Raw genomic sequence first — 13,567 nt, forward strand, 5'->3', positions numbered from 1 at the left:
TCCTCAAGATTTCGTCCTGGTAGCCTATGTTTTATAGACATTTATGTTTCTTCTGTGTGATCCAGTTTGTTGGTATGTAAGTTTTATATTAGTCTCTCATGAAAATGTGCATTTCTGTGGCATCAGGTATGTCTACTTTTTGATTCACAATCTTATTTGCATACTTGCTCTTTTTCTCTTGGTTACTTTGAAACTTGTCATTTTTGTTTATTTTTTAAAAAAAACTCTTATTTTGGCCAGCGCCATGGCTCAGTAGGCTAATCTTCCACCTGCGGTGCCGGCACACTGGGTTCTAGTCCCGGTTGGGGCGCCGGATTCTATCCCCGTTGCCCCTCTTCCAGGCCAGCTCTCTGCTGTGGCCCGGGAGTGCAGTGGAGGATGGCCCAAGTCCTTGGGCCCTGCACCCGTATGGAAGACCAGGAGGAAGCCCCTGGCTCCTGGCTTTGGATCAGCGTGGTGCACCGGCTGCAGTGCGCCGACAGCAGCGGCCATTGAGGGGTGAACCAACGGAAAAAGGAAGACCTTTCTCTCTCTCTCATTGTCCACTCTTCTTGTCAAAAAAACAAAACAAAACAAAAACAAAAACAAAAACAAAAACAAAAAACTCTTATTTTTACTGACCTCTCTCTCGCTCTCTTTCTCTCTGTATTTTATATTTATTTATTTAAGACTCAGAGAGGCAGTTAGAGAAAGATGGACATAGAAGGAGCTCCAATTGTTGGTTCATTCCCCAAATACCTGCAGTGGTCAGTGCTGGTCTGGGTTAAAGTTTGGAGCCATAAACTCAGTCCAGGTATCCCATGTGGATGGAAGGCAAGGACTCCACTCGTGGGCCCTCAGTGCTGCCTCCCAAGGTACACATTCACAGAAGTTGCAATCAGGAGCAGAGCTGAAATGAACCAGGCATTCATTCAATTATGTAGTGTAGACATCTCAAGTATAGTCTTAGATACTTTGCCAAATGTGTGTTCCTTTACCGACTTACTCTACTTTTTCACATGTTTTCTTTCCTTTCTCTGCTTGAGTATGTTCCCCTGATTTTGCTAACTTTGATACAGTTTTCTTTTACTTCATGGCATGTAAAGTTATATTGTTTATTAATGATCTTTCATTATTTTATTAAAAATATAGGCATTGACTGCAATAAACTCTTAGAACTATTGTTACTGCATTTTGTACATTTTCATTTGCTGTGTCTCCATTTTCTTTCATCTTGGTATTGATCTGTTGAGTTCTTCCTTGACCTGTGTCTTGCTTGGGTGTGTTGTATAATCTCTGCATTCGATAATCTTCCTCCTGTAACTGATTTCATTGAATTGATAAAAGGTCATTGGTACAATTTTGGTCGTCTTAGATTTTTTTAAACCTTGCTTTATGGCCTAACAAAATCTATCCTAAGAGTAGTCTTTGTATATTGGGGATAAATTTATATTCTGCTGGTTTTGGTTGGAAGGCTGTATCTCTGTCAGTTCCCATGGTCTGTGGCATTTTCAAAGTTCACTGTTTCCTTACTTATATTCTTACTGGATGATCTACCCATGGTCTAAATTTTGGTGTTGGAGTGACCCACTGTTATTGTGTCGCTGTTTACCTCTCCCTTCAGTTCTGTTAATATTTGCTTTATATATTAAGTGCTATAGTGTAGGGTGTGTGTGTCTGTGTGTATAAATGCATATATGTGTATGTTTTATCCCCTTGTTGAGTTGATCCATTTATCACTATGGAGTGACCCTGTTATTCTCCTACAGCAGATTCTGACTGACCGTCTGTTTTGTACAAGTGTAGAGTCTCTTGTCCTCTTTTCACACCATGGAATATCTTTCCCATCTTTTCAGCCTGTGAATGTCCTCAGGCTAAGGCATGTCTCTTGTGGATAGAATATTGATGGATTTAAAAAAATTCATTCAACCTGTTAGTATTTTTTTATTGGCATCTTTAATCCATGTCTTCTGAATATAATGACTATCTGTTGCTATTTTGTTAATTGTTTTTATGTATTGTTCTTTTTTTTTTGTTTTCTTCTTTCTTTGTTGCTGCCTTTGTAATTTGTTGACTTTTTTGTAGTGCTTACTTGGATTTCTTTATCTTTCATGTGTCTACTAGAATGTTTTTAAATTTGGGGTTACTGTGAACTTATATAAACTATTTTATATTTACTACTATTTATTATATGCTAATAACAATTTCAATCTCATACACTCTGTTTTAACTTCCTTGCCTAAATTTTACATTTTTGTATCACTTTTTTATTTTAAAATGTTGTGTGTCCACTAGTAAACTATTATGGTTTTCAGTTACTTTGAATACTTTTGTATCCTCATTTTTGTGTATATTTTATAAAGGTGATTTATGTACTGCAGTTCCAGTATTAAAGTATTCTGAATTTGACCATACTTTGACCATTACCAGTAAGATTTATGCTTTCGTGGGTTTTTTCACTGTTTATTGGCACCCTTCATTTCTTGTCTAAGAACTCTGTTGGAGGGTATGGTGTTTAGGTAAGATACTGGTTAAGGTGCTCACATTCCACATTTGAGTACCTGGATTCAGGCCGTAGGTTCAGCTTCTGACTCCCGCTTTCTGCTCATGTTGACCCTGGGAGACAGCTCTGATCCCTCTATTTACTGGCTGTGTCCCACCTATCGGGGAGATGTGGATTGAGTTCCTGACTTCTGGCTTCAATTTGGTTTATTCCTGGACATTACCTGACGCTTTGGGGTGAACCAGTAGATGTGAGCAAACAACCTATCTTTTTCTTTATCTCTGCCACACAAGTAACTTAATCCTTTTAAAGAATTCCCTTTAGCTTTTCTAATAAGTAAGGCCTACTGGTGTTGAACTCCCTTAGCTTCTCCTTGTCTAAGAATTTTGAGCCCTTGTTCATCTTTGAGGGAGAGTTTCTCTACAGTTGTGCTATTGATCTGCAAACTTTTTTTTCAGTACTTAGAATTTATTATCCCACTTTTTCCTGGCTTGCAAAATCTCTGATAAGAAATTAACTGATAGCCTCATGATTGTTCCTTTGTATGTGAAAAGTCACTTTTCTCCTGTTGCATTCAAAATTCTTTCTATAATCTTTAATTTTTGACACTTAGATTATAATTTTTTTCAGAGTAGTCTTAGGTTAACCTTGCTTTGAATATCATAAATCTTGAAGAGTATATTCTCCCAAATTTTAGATGTTTTCAGCCATAGTTTGTTCAGACAAGCCTTTCTCTCTCTTTGTCCTGTCTTCTTCTTCTGGGATTCTCATAAAATGTTCATTTGTTTCTTTCTGGTGTACAATTGGTCTGGTGTGCTTTCTACATCTTTTTTTTGTTCTTTTTAACTTTTGCTTTTCCCATGGCTAGCTTCACATGACCTGTCTCCACATTAGCTGATTCTTCTTCATGATCAAGTCTGGTATTGAAATTCTCTGGTACGTTTTTCTTTTCTGTCATTGTACATTTCATCTTCACTTCTATGTTTTATTAATATTCTTTAAAATTAAATTTCTTTTTTAAGTATTTCTTTTATTTATTTGAAAGGTAGAGTTAGAGAGGTAGAGACAGAAGCAGAGAGGTTTTTGATCCATTGGTTCACTCCCCCAAATTAAACTTCTACTTTTATTCCTATATAGTTTCACTGATTTTCTTTAGTTGTCTGTTTAGTTCTTTAGTTTCTTTAGCATCTCAATAAATTTCTTTAAAACTTCTCTAAATGTGTGTTGTTGTCCTTTGGTATATCTCCATTTCTATGGGATCAGTTACTGGAGCTTGATGAATTCTCTTTGGTAATGTTATATTTACTTGATTTATGTTAATCTGTATGCGTGTGTTGGTGTCTGTGCATTTGAAGGAGAAAATTTGTCTCCTAGTTTTTGTTTTTTTTTTTTTTTTTTTTTTCAGGCAGAGTTAGAGAGAGACAGAGACAAAGGTCTTCCTTCCATTGGTTCACGCCCCAAATGGTTGCCATGGCCGGTGCACTGCGCCAATCAGAAGCCAGGAGCCAGGTGCTTCCTCCTGGTCTCCCATGTGGCTGCAGGGCCCAAGCACTTGGGCCATCCTCCACTGCCTTCCAGGGCCACAGCAGAGAGCTGGACTGGAAGAGGAGCAACTGGGACAGAACCGGTGCCCCAACTGGGACTAGAAACCAGGGTGCCGGTGCCGCATGCAGAGGATTAGCCTAGTGAGCCACGGTGCTGGTCATCGCCTAGTTTTCACAGACTGGTTTTGGCATGTAGAGACTTTTTGCTTTGAGTTCACCTGGGAGATGGGGTTGTCTCTGGGGTTGCAGCTGAGTGGGATTGGAGCTGGTTCACATGGCTGATGCTGGGTATACTGTGGTGTCCACAGTCGATTTGTTCCTAGACGTTGGACAGTGTGGCTCCTGTCTTGTTTCTGGGTAGCCTAGGCTGTCTTCAGTAACTTGATCAGTGATAAGGGTTCTCTTCAAGGTCAACACATGAATCTGCAAATGATTGGCCTTCCACTGGGCACATGGAAGGTAGAGACCCCACTGTGCTTTTGGGAGGGTTTTCACTGAGTGACAGGGCAGTGTCCCTGGACCATGGCTGACAGAACTTGGAAGCACATCAGAGGGCTATTACAGTGTCTCCAGGTGGAACTGAAGTCTTCAGGCTTGTACTTGTGATATGATGGGTGTGCCTGCTATTGGGTTCCAAGATGAATAAAATTGTCCTTGGAGTGTAGATTGTAGGGTTTGGAGATGTTAGAAATTTCAAGTCCAAGGTTGAAAGGCTTGCCTCTGAAGTCATAGATGAGTATGGTTCTTGGAAGATCCCTGGTTGGGCAGGATTGCCTCTGCATTGTGGTTGAGAGGTGCTGGAGCTTAGTCTCAGGGCTGTCTCAGGGTCTACAGGGGGGACCATTGGCAGGATGCCTGCTGCTCGCTGTGTGAGGCTACTCCTCTCCTCTGCTGGACCTTCTCATCTTGGGCTCCATTTGGGTTTTGCAACCCTAACCTGCATCCCAGAGTTTCCACAAAGGCACCTCTCTCTGGCCATGGATGAGTGCCAATTCACTGTTCTTGAGGGGGGAGCATGTGTACATGCCCTCCTCTGTAATTTTGTGGCTGATCTCACTTTTCCTTGGTGGAATGGCACAGTATGGCATCTGTGATGTTGTATGGCCTTGTGTCCCACTAGGCACTTCAGAGAGGAGAGCAAAATTGGCCTTCAGTGCCAGGACAGGATCTGTGTCAACCCAACCCCCTGCTTGCTTGGCCTCCATGTTATGTCAGCTGTACTGTGCTGGGAGAACACACTTCACCTGTTTCCTACTTAGAAAATGTGGATAATATGGCACAGGGGAGAAGAGCTTGGCATTGTTTTCCTGTGGTAGAAATGGCATAGTGAAGTCATTCTCATGGAAAGGAGTTCTGTGCAGGTTGCTGGGCTGGACACCATACCAAGGAAATTTCAGGAGTTTGTTAAATATGTGAGCATGCCTGCTCCTTCTCCTAGCACTGTTGTTGTCATAATATGAAAATTTGGGGGAAAATTCTATCTAAAAATGGTGGTTATTATATAGGTCATCTTCTTCACTTGCTTTTCCAGTGTCTGCCGTGATTACTAGCATTTTTGCATGCCATATCTATTTTGCAAATAGATACATTTTTCTTTAAACTGACTTATCTTTTAGTTGTTTGGATTTATTTTTAAAGGAGCTTCAGCAATGTGTTTTGGGATGCTGCTGCTACATATTTTTCTAACATGTAGTGGAAATAAATTATTAAAATAAAGATCTTTACTAAATTATGCATTAAAATAGTGTGACTCTTCAGGGATATACAAACAGAAATCTCTGAAACCTACTGAAACAAAGTTAGACACTGATTTTATTCCTCTTGCACAATTTTTGGATTTATCCTTTATTTAGAGAGTACTTAGAAGATGCCATTTTCTGTGTGGGTACACTGGAACAGAACAGAGCATGGGTCATTTGATCAACATCAAACAAAAGAGAAAAAAATGTCTGGAAAACCCACTGTGTCCTTGGCACTACTGCCTTTAATCACACTCAGTATCTCCTTAATTGACCAACACCAGGTAAACATTTGCTTGAGAGACCTAAGCTGTTGTGCTCCAAGATTTTCTTGTCCTTTCTGACTTGACTGTGGCTGGTAGAAGGAGACCTGCACTGACTTTGTAAGAAGCAGGTGTCTGGAGTCCTTCCTCCAAGGCCTGAGTCATTACATCTCCTCTCACTGTTTGTTTCCTGTGGCTGAATGCCACATGCTTAACAAGACTGGGAAGGCAAGGCGGCATTTGATGCGCTGACATCTCCCACACGGCAGAACATTCTGGTGTGAATGAGACCTGTTGAATGAGGGTGGCATCCTCCACTGAACATCCGATGTCAGGTTCTTAACTTCCTCACTCAGTAATTATTTCTGAGAGCAACTTCTGTGTCAATGAAGGGAAGCAGCCTTAGAGACCTTTCTTGAAGGGTGGCCCTCTGTCGTTGATAGAATTTGATACCTCATAGCATGTAGAAATTCTTGTTAACTCACTCATCTCACCTGAATACGTGTCCAAAAAAAAATAAATAACATTCACTAAGAGTATTGTGTGCCATGTTAAGAAAATCTGATATACAAAATTTACGTAAAATTTAGAACTTGCACATGCTTGTATGGTGTTGTCACAAGCAGTAATCTTTTCAACACAGAACATGACCTGCAACAGAGAACAGGAAGGGTCAAGTTTCCGTGGCTGTTTGTTCTCACCCCGTTGGAACCGAGTGGTGTTCTTGGGATACTGTACCTGCTCTTGCCGCAGCCTGGTGAGAGTACAGCCCCTCCCAGGATGGTCACATCAGTGTTCTTTGAGGCACCAAGAGAGCAGGATGGCCAATACATCTTCGTAGCGGCTGACTGTTTTCAGTTTAAGTTTTCCTTATGTGTAGGTTAAAAATGAAATTCAGCAGAGGACAGATGCTGTTAGTATTTCTTTCTCTCCTAAATATCATTAGGGGATATTTAGCTGCAAATTTCCCTCCATCAGGGATTGTCCTATCCAGTGCCCTACTAGACTCACCCAGGAAACTTTCATGAGGTCCTTCTGCTCGGGCTCACTGCCTGGGAGTCCCCTGGAACGGCAGCCTTTCAGATTGCACAGGTGATTGTGAAGTGCGTCATGCTGGAGAGCCGTGGTCCTCGATTACCTGTGTGACGGTGTGACCCAGACCCTGAGTGCTGCCTTCTCTGCTTGGATGTGTGGAGCTGCAGGGCAGGCCTCACCTGCGCAGGGTTGCCCTGCTCCTTGCCTAGCCTGCTTGTCTCTCAGAAGGAAGCTCTGCACCTGTAAAGAAGGCGCTTAGGAACCAAAGCCCCAACAAGTGAAGATGGCGAAAGAGCAGCCGGGAGTGGCGGAGCTTTGGGGGTCCCGAGGCACTTGGCTGCCTCCATCCGTGGGGAACAGGTGGTGTTTTCAGGAAGAGCCTCCCTCTTCTAGTCCCCCTTGTGCAAGACCCTACCTCTCTTACCTCCTACAACTTGCACTCTGCCTTTGTGTGTTTTCCTGGCTTGTACAGAGTCAAGGGCCAAACAGTGAATGCCTTCAAAGAGGGCGAGAAGGGGACCACATGTGGCGACTTCCAGGTCATCATTGCCGTGGTCTGTCTCCAGGACTTGAACAAGGTTCTCAGGTTTTCTCGGCTTCAGTTTGCTAATGCAGAGTCAAGAAACTGCTCTGGGAGGTTGCAGCAGGGATTGAACCAGGCTGTGCATGCCCACAAACTGCCTAGAGCACTGCCGGTCATGGAGTTTCCTTATTTATTTAAACTATAAGTCGTGGCCAGCTATAAAAAGTCAGAAGCATGAGTGTACCGCAGGCGCCTTTGGTATAATTCCACAGAGGAAGTGAGCATGACCTGTACTTTGATGGATGCTGACTGATAAAGAACGTGGCTGTGGGGAGGTTAAGTCCCTGAGGGAATCACCCAGGCGAAGGCGTGTGACTGGGAGCAAAGAATGTGCTGATGTGTGATAGGGGATGGCGTTTATTGATTGCCTATTGATGAGGCATTTAATGGTATAATAACTGCTGTCAAGGGACTTGTGCGTGTGTGGAGCTGAGCACCTGATCAGTGTCATCCTAGCTATTGAAACAATGCTCCCATATGAGTGATGAGGAAAGTCAGACGTTGGGAGATTAAAATAACACCCCTGAGTGAAAGGGCTGCGGTGTGCTGGGAAGGGAGCCCCAGTCTCTGACGTGAGCAGAGGAGTCTGAGCCGCTGGGAATCCAGGGCAGGCATTGGCCCTTGGGGGAATGGGCCTGGGAAAGGAATCCCGGATTTTAGCAACACAAGAAATGCATCTCGATTTTTCTCAGAGCTGACCCAACAAATTTCATTTGTTTTAAGTGCAGGTAGAAAATCCATTGGTCTGTGTATGATGTTATCACTAGCAAAGTGTGCCCACCAATGTCTTTGATTTTATTCCAGGAATGCTGATATTTTGATTCTATTCAAGAAATTATTGTCTATGTAATAGTTAAGATCCTCCCAGAAAATGGACCAACAGCATGTGTCTCTGTATCTGTGTGTCATATAGATTTGCATATGACGTGTTTGCTTGATATATAATCATTATATATATTATTTTTTTGACAGGCAGAGTGGACAGTGAGAGAGAGAGACAGAGAGAAAGGTCTTCCTTTGCCGTTGGTTCACCCCACAGTGGCTGCTGTGGCCAGCGCACTGTGCTGATCCGAAGCCAGGAGCCAGGTGCTTCTCCTGGTCTCCTATGGGGTGCAGGGCCCAAGCACTTGGGCCATCCTCCACTGCACTCCCGGGCCACAGCAGAGAGCTGGCCTGGAAGAGGGGCAACCGGGACTAGAACCCGGTGTGCCGGCACTGCAGGCGGAGGATTAGCCTATTGAGCCACGGTGCCAGCCAATAATTATGTATATTATATATAAATACACACATGTATACACATAGATATATGTGTCTTTGGGTACTTAAAGTACATGGATAAATAAGATAAAAGATTAGTTTATTTAGGTACAAAAACTTTGTATTCATATATCTGAGGGGTCTTTTGAAAGCTCATAGAAAATGCAAACGATGGGCCTGTGCCACGGCTCACTAGGCTAATCCTCCACCTGAGGCGCCGGCACACTGGGTGCTAGTCCCGGTCGGGGTGCCGGTTTCTGTCCCAGTTGCTCCTCTTCCAGTCCATCTCTCTGCTGTGGCCCGGGAGTGCAGTGGAGGATGGCCCAGGTGCTTGGGCCCTGCACCCACATGGGAACCAGGAGATGTACCTGGCTCCTGGCTTCGGATCAGCGCGGTGCGCCGGCCACAGTGCGCCAGCCGCAGCGGCCATTGGAGGGTGAACCAACAGAAAAAGGAAGACCTTTCTGTCTCTCTCTCTCTCACTGTCCACTCTGCCTGTCAAAAAAAAAAAAAAAAGAAAGAAAGAAAGAAAATGTAAACTATGAGAAAACTATGCATATATTTCAAAAAAAATTTAAAGATTTTTTGATGTATTTGAAAGGCAGAGAGAGAGAGAGAGATGTCTGCCCTCCAGTGATTCCTAAATGCTACAACAGTCAGGGCTGGACCAGGGTGAAGCCAGGAGGCAGGAGCTTCTTTCGGGTCTCCCACATGGGCGGGGCCCAAACACTTGGACAATCTTACACAGCTTTCCCAGGTACATCAACAGGGAGCAGAACTGGGAGTAGAGCAGCTGGGACTGAAACCAGTGCCCACATGGGATGCCAGCATTGCAGGTTACAGCTTAACCCCCTATACCACAATGCCCACTCCTCAAAATTTTTATACCAAAATAAATTTTTCTCCTCGTTTCATTTTTCATTAACTTTTTGGAATCGCCTCATAGGTGGCTATAGCTAGCTCTCTAAAGAGAGGGATTTGTTTATTTTAAGGAATTGGCTTATGTGGTTAAAGGCACTGCCAATTTTGAAATCTGTGGAGAAGGCCAAGATACTGGAAATTCAGATAAGAACTCATGTTGCAGTCTTGAGTCCAAATCCTGAAGAAATTTTGCCGAAGACTCAGACAAGATTTTTGTGTCAAAAGCTTGGAACAAAATCCTTTGTATTTGGGAAGCCTCAGTCTTTGCTCTTAGAGCCTTCAGCTGATTGGAGACGGCCCATCCAATCTGGGAAGCGTTCTGCTTTACTGTAGATGACTGATTTAAACCGTAACTGTGTCTCAGCAGTGCCTTCATAAAGACAGTGGAGAGGTGAGTCACAGACTGCGAGAGAATGTTTGCCTAAGGTATGCCTAATCAAGGTATGTTATCTAAAATTAAAAAAAAAAAAACTCCTGAAACTCAGCCTTAAGAAAACGAACAAGTTGATCAAAAAATGGCTAAGCAACGCAGCCAGCAGACACTTTATCAAAGAGGGTGTACAGATTGAAAATAACTGTATTAGGAGATGAGCAATATTGTGTATCGTTAGAGGAATAAAAATTGAAACAGCAGTGAGGGAGACATCACTGCACACTTATTAGAATGGCCAGCATCCCCGACACTGATCACACCAATGCCGCTGAGAACACAGAGCAGCAAGGCCTGCTCACCACTGCTGTTGGAGTGTAAGTGGTGCGCCATGTTGGAAGGCAGTCCAGCAACTTCTCATCATCCCAAACATGCTCTTTAAAAAAAAAAATACGTATTTGTTTGAGAGGCAGAGTTACAGACAGAGAGAGGGAAACACACACAGAGAGAGGTCTTCCATCTGCTGGTTCACTCCCTAAATTGGAGCAATGGCGGGATATGGGCCGATCTGTACCCAGGGGCCAGGAGCAGCTTCTGAGTGTCCCACGTGAGTGCAGGGACCCATGCAGCCAGATCATCTTCCGCTGTTTCCTGGGTGCATTAGCAGGGAGCTGGACTAGAAGAGGAGCAGCTGGGACATGAATGGGCACCCGTTTGGGATGCTGGCACCACAGATGGAAGAGTAGCCCACTGGGCCACAGCACTGGCCCTAACCTAAACACGCTCTTACCATATGCCACAGCAATCTGGCTCCTTGGTATTTGCCCAGATGAGTTGAAACTGTGTATCCACATGTAACCTGCACACAGATGTTTCCAGAAGCTTTGTTCCTAATCATAAAATATTAGCAGAGGGTGGAGGGGGAATCTGTGGTACATCCATATAAAGTAATATTATTCAGTGCTAAACATAAACAAGCTATTAACCCATGAAAAGACAAGGAGGAAAGTTAAATGCAAATTACTATGGAGTATAAGAGACCAGTCTGAAAAGGCTACATGCTGCGTAATTGTGAGTATTTGGCATTCTGGAAAAGACAAAACTACGGAGACAGTGAAAGAATCAGTGGTTTCTGGGAGTTCGGGGCAGGGTAGAAATGATGGATGTCTAGAGCTGTTCAGCCACTCCAGATGCTGCTGTGAATAGACACAGTTCATTATATATGTGCCGAAACTCATCACAGGGGCCACACCACAAATGAATGCTGGTGAAGGCTATGGGCGTGGGGCAGTAGTGATGCATTCCGGTGGTGCCATGACCTGCAGCAGGTGCACACACTGTGGCATGACCTTGATCCTGAGAGATGTGTTTATTAGGGGCAGGGAGCACATCAGAAATCGCTGAACATTTTGCTCAATTTTGCTATAAATATGAAACTTCTCTGCACTCGGTTTAAACATGGCAGGGGAGATAAACTGGAGCAGCATTGCAGACATGAGAACAGCAAAGAGCAGAAATGTCTTCATAGTAACATCTAGACTTGTGTTTACCAAACTTCTAGGCATTACCTAGCCAACCTGACACAAAAGATAAATGATTACAGCACAGATATTTGATTGCCTGTGTATTTGAAAGTACAGTAAGAGTTGTGGTAGGACTTGTCCTGGTCATACAAATAGTGAACCAGGACTGAGAAATGGACTTGAATATCAGAAGAATATGTGACGGAGGAGTGAATGTGGCTTTAACATCATGGGACAGGGGACAGCCATCTGTTTGAGGGCCTGGCTCTCCTTTGTGGACTTAGAACTTGGTCTGACTCAAGCAAGTGATTCTGATAGTTTAATACCAAGTTGTTGACTAGGATGTGTGAAGCCAGGGAGTAAGTATAGATGGATTCTAGCCCACGTGGAATGCATGGTGCATTAAGGAGCATAATAAATACAGAGCAGATACATAAGCAGAAAGATCAAGTGTGAACTATGAAGAAATAAACTGGAGCAGTGCATACTGACACAGCTTTGGCTCACTGCGGGAGGCAGCAGGGCAGTCTTCCCAGAGAAAGGCAACGTTTATGACGGTCTGGGAGTTGAGAAGAGAATCATCAGTGGGAAGAGTCAGGAGAGAGGGAAGAAGAGGAAAAGACAAGGAAGGCAGGATCCAGACCACGCACGGGCCCTGTGGGTCTTTTCATAAGGTGGACACATTTCAAGAAGAATGTGTAGAAAAGGAACTTTGGTAAGAGCGGAGGCTCTGAGAAAGGACAGAACCAGCAACTCTGAGCAGTGGACTTCCAAGGGAGTGGGATGTGCTTTGGGGACCTATTTGATGAATCAGGTCTTAGAGAACTGGAGCAGCAGAAGGGGAAGAGCTCAGGCTCACTCCTTGAATGTTGCTGCCGATCTCTGCCGCTCCCTACAGGTCGGTTCCTGGGGGACTGGTGGGTTGCAGCATCGCAGTCTTGCTACAGACCATGCCTTGCAGCACCTCCACCGGGAGCAGCCATGGCAGGAGCACTAAGTGGTAGCATTGATGACCACCTGATGAGCACCATCCAGCAGCTTTTTAAGTAATTATATCATTTACTGGAAAGCTTCTTTCCTGAGGATGGAACTGATTTGGAGAAAAAAGTAAACCGTCATCGGGAAGGTGGCAGTCCTTGGTTCTACTATCTCAGGGGTGAGTGTGGGGCACCGGGGCACCGTTCTGTGACACCATCAAGGCAGACTGAGAGGCCTGAGGTGTGGCGACTCCTGTAGCCACGCTGCTTGCTATCTGTGTCATGTCCATGGGGCTGAGAGAGGTTACCGTGCACATTTGCAGTGTCATCGAGGCCACTGGTTCAGCCACTTGGCCTTCTCCTTCTGAGTTCAGCTTCACGCAGCTGTTTTTCTTCTTGCTGGACTTCAGTCACACACAGTGCACCCCCTCAGATCAATTAATTATCTCTGGCTCCTTTGAAATTACTCTCCAATCAAGTAAATATAAAAAGACAGAGTGTTTCAAAAAGTAATTCCTATCTGGTCCTCTCATTAGAAAGCAATTGCATAAACAGAACATGGTTTGCTCCTTGGATGTAAATTTAGCCCACACGGAGGCAGACTGTCTCCACGCCATTCTGATAAAAGCCCTGTTCTCTTTCCGGGATTGTATGATGTCACTTGCTGCTAATGGTTCCACCACCATCGTGTAGCTCAGATGCACAGTTCTCCTTACAAAAACATTCTGCCTCCAATGTCAGGTGACTTCATACATTCCTTTGGTCCTCATGATTTTTGTAAATTCCTATAAAAACAACTAAATAAATATTTAAGGCAGAATAATATTTTCCAGATAGTGATTTATAAAAGAGTAATAAAATTTTATTTGTAAG

This window comes from Lepus europaeus, chromosome 9, assembly GCF_033115175.1.
Source record: "Lepus europaeus isolate LE1 chromosome 9, mLepTim1.pri, whole genome shotgun sequence".
Lineage (NCBI taxonomy): Eukaryota > Metazoa > Chordata > Mammalia > Lagomorpha > Leporidae > Lepus > Lepus europaeus.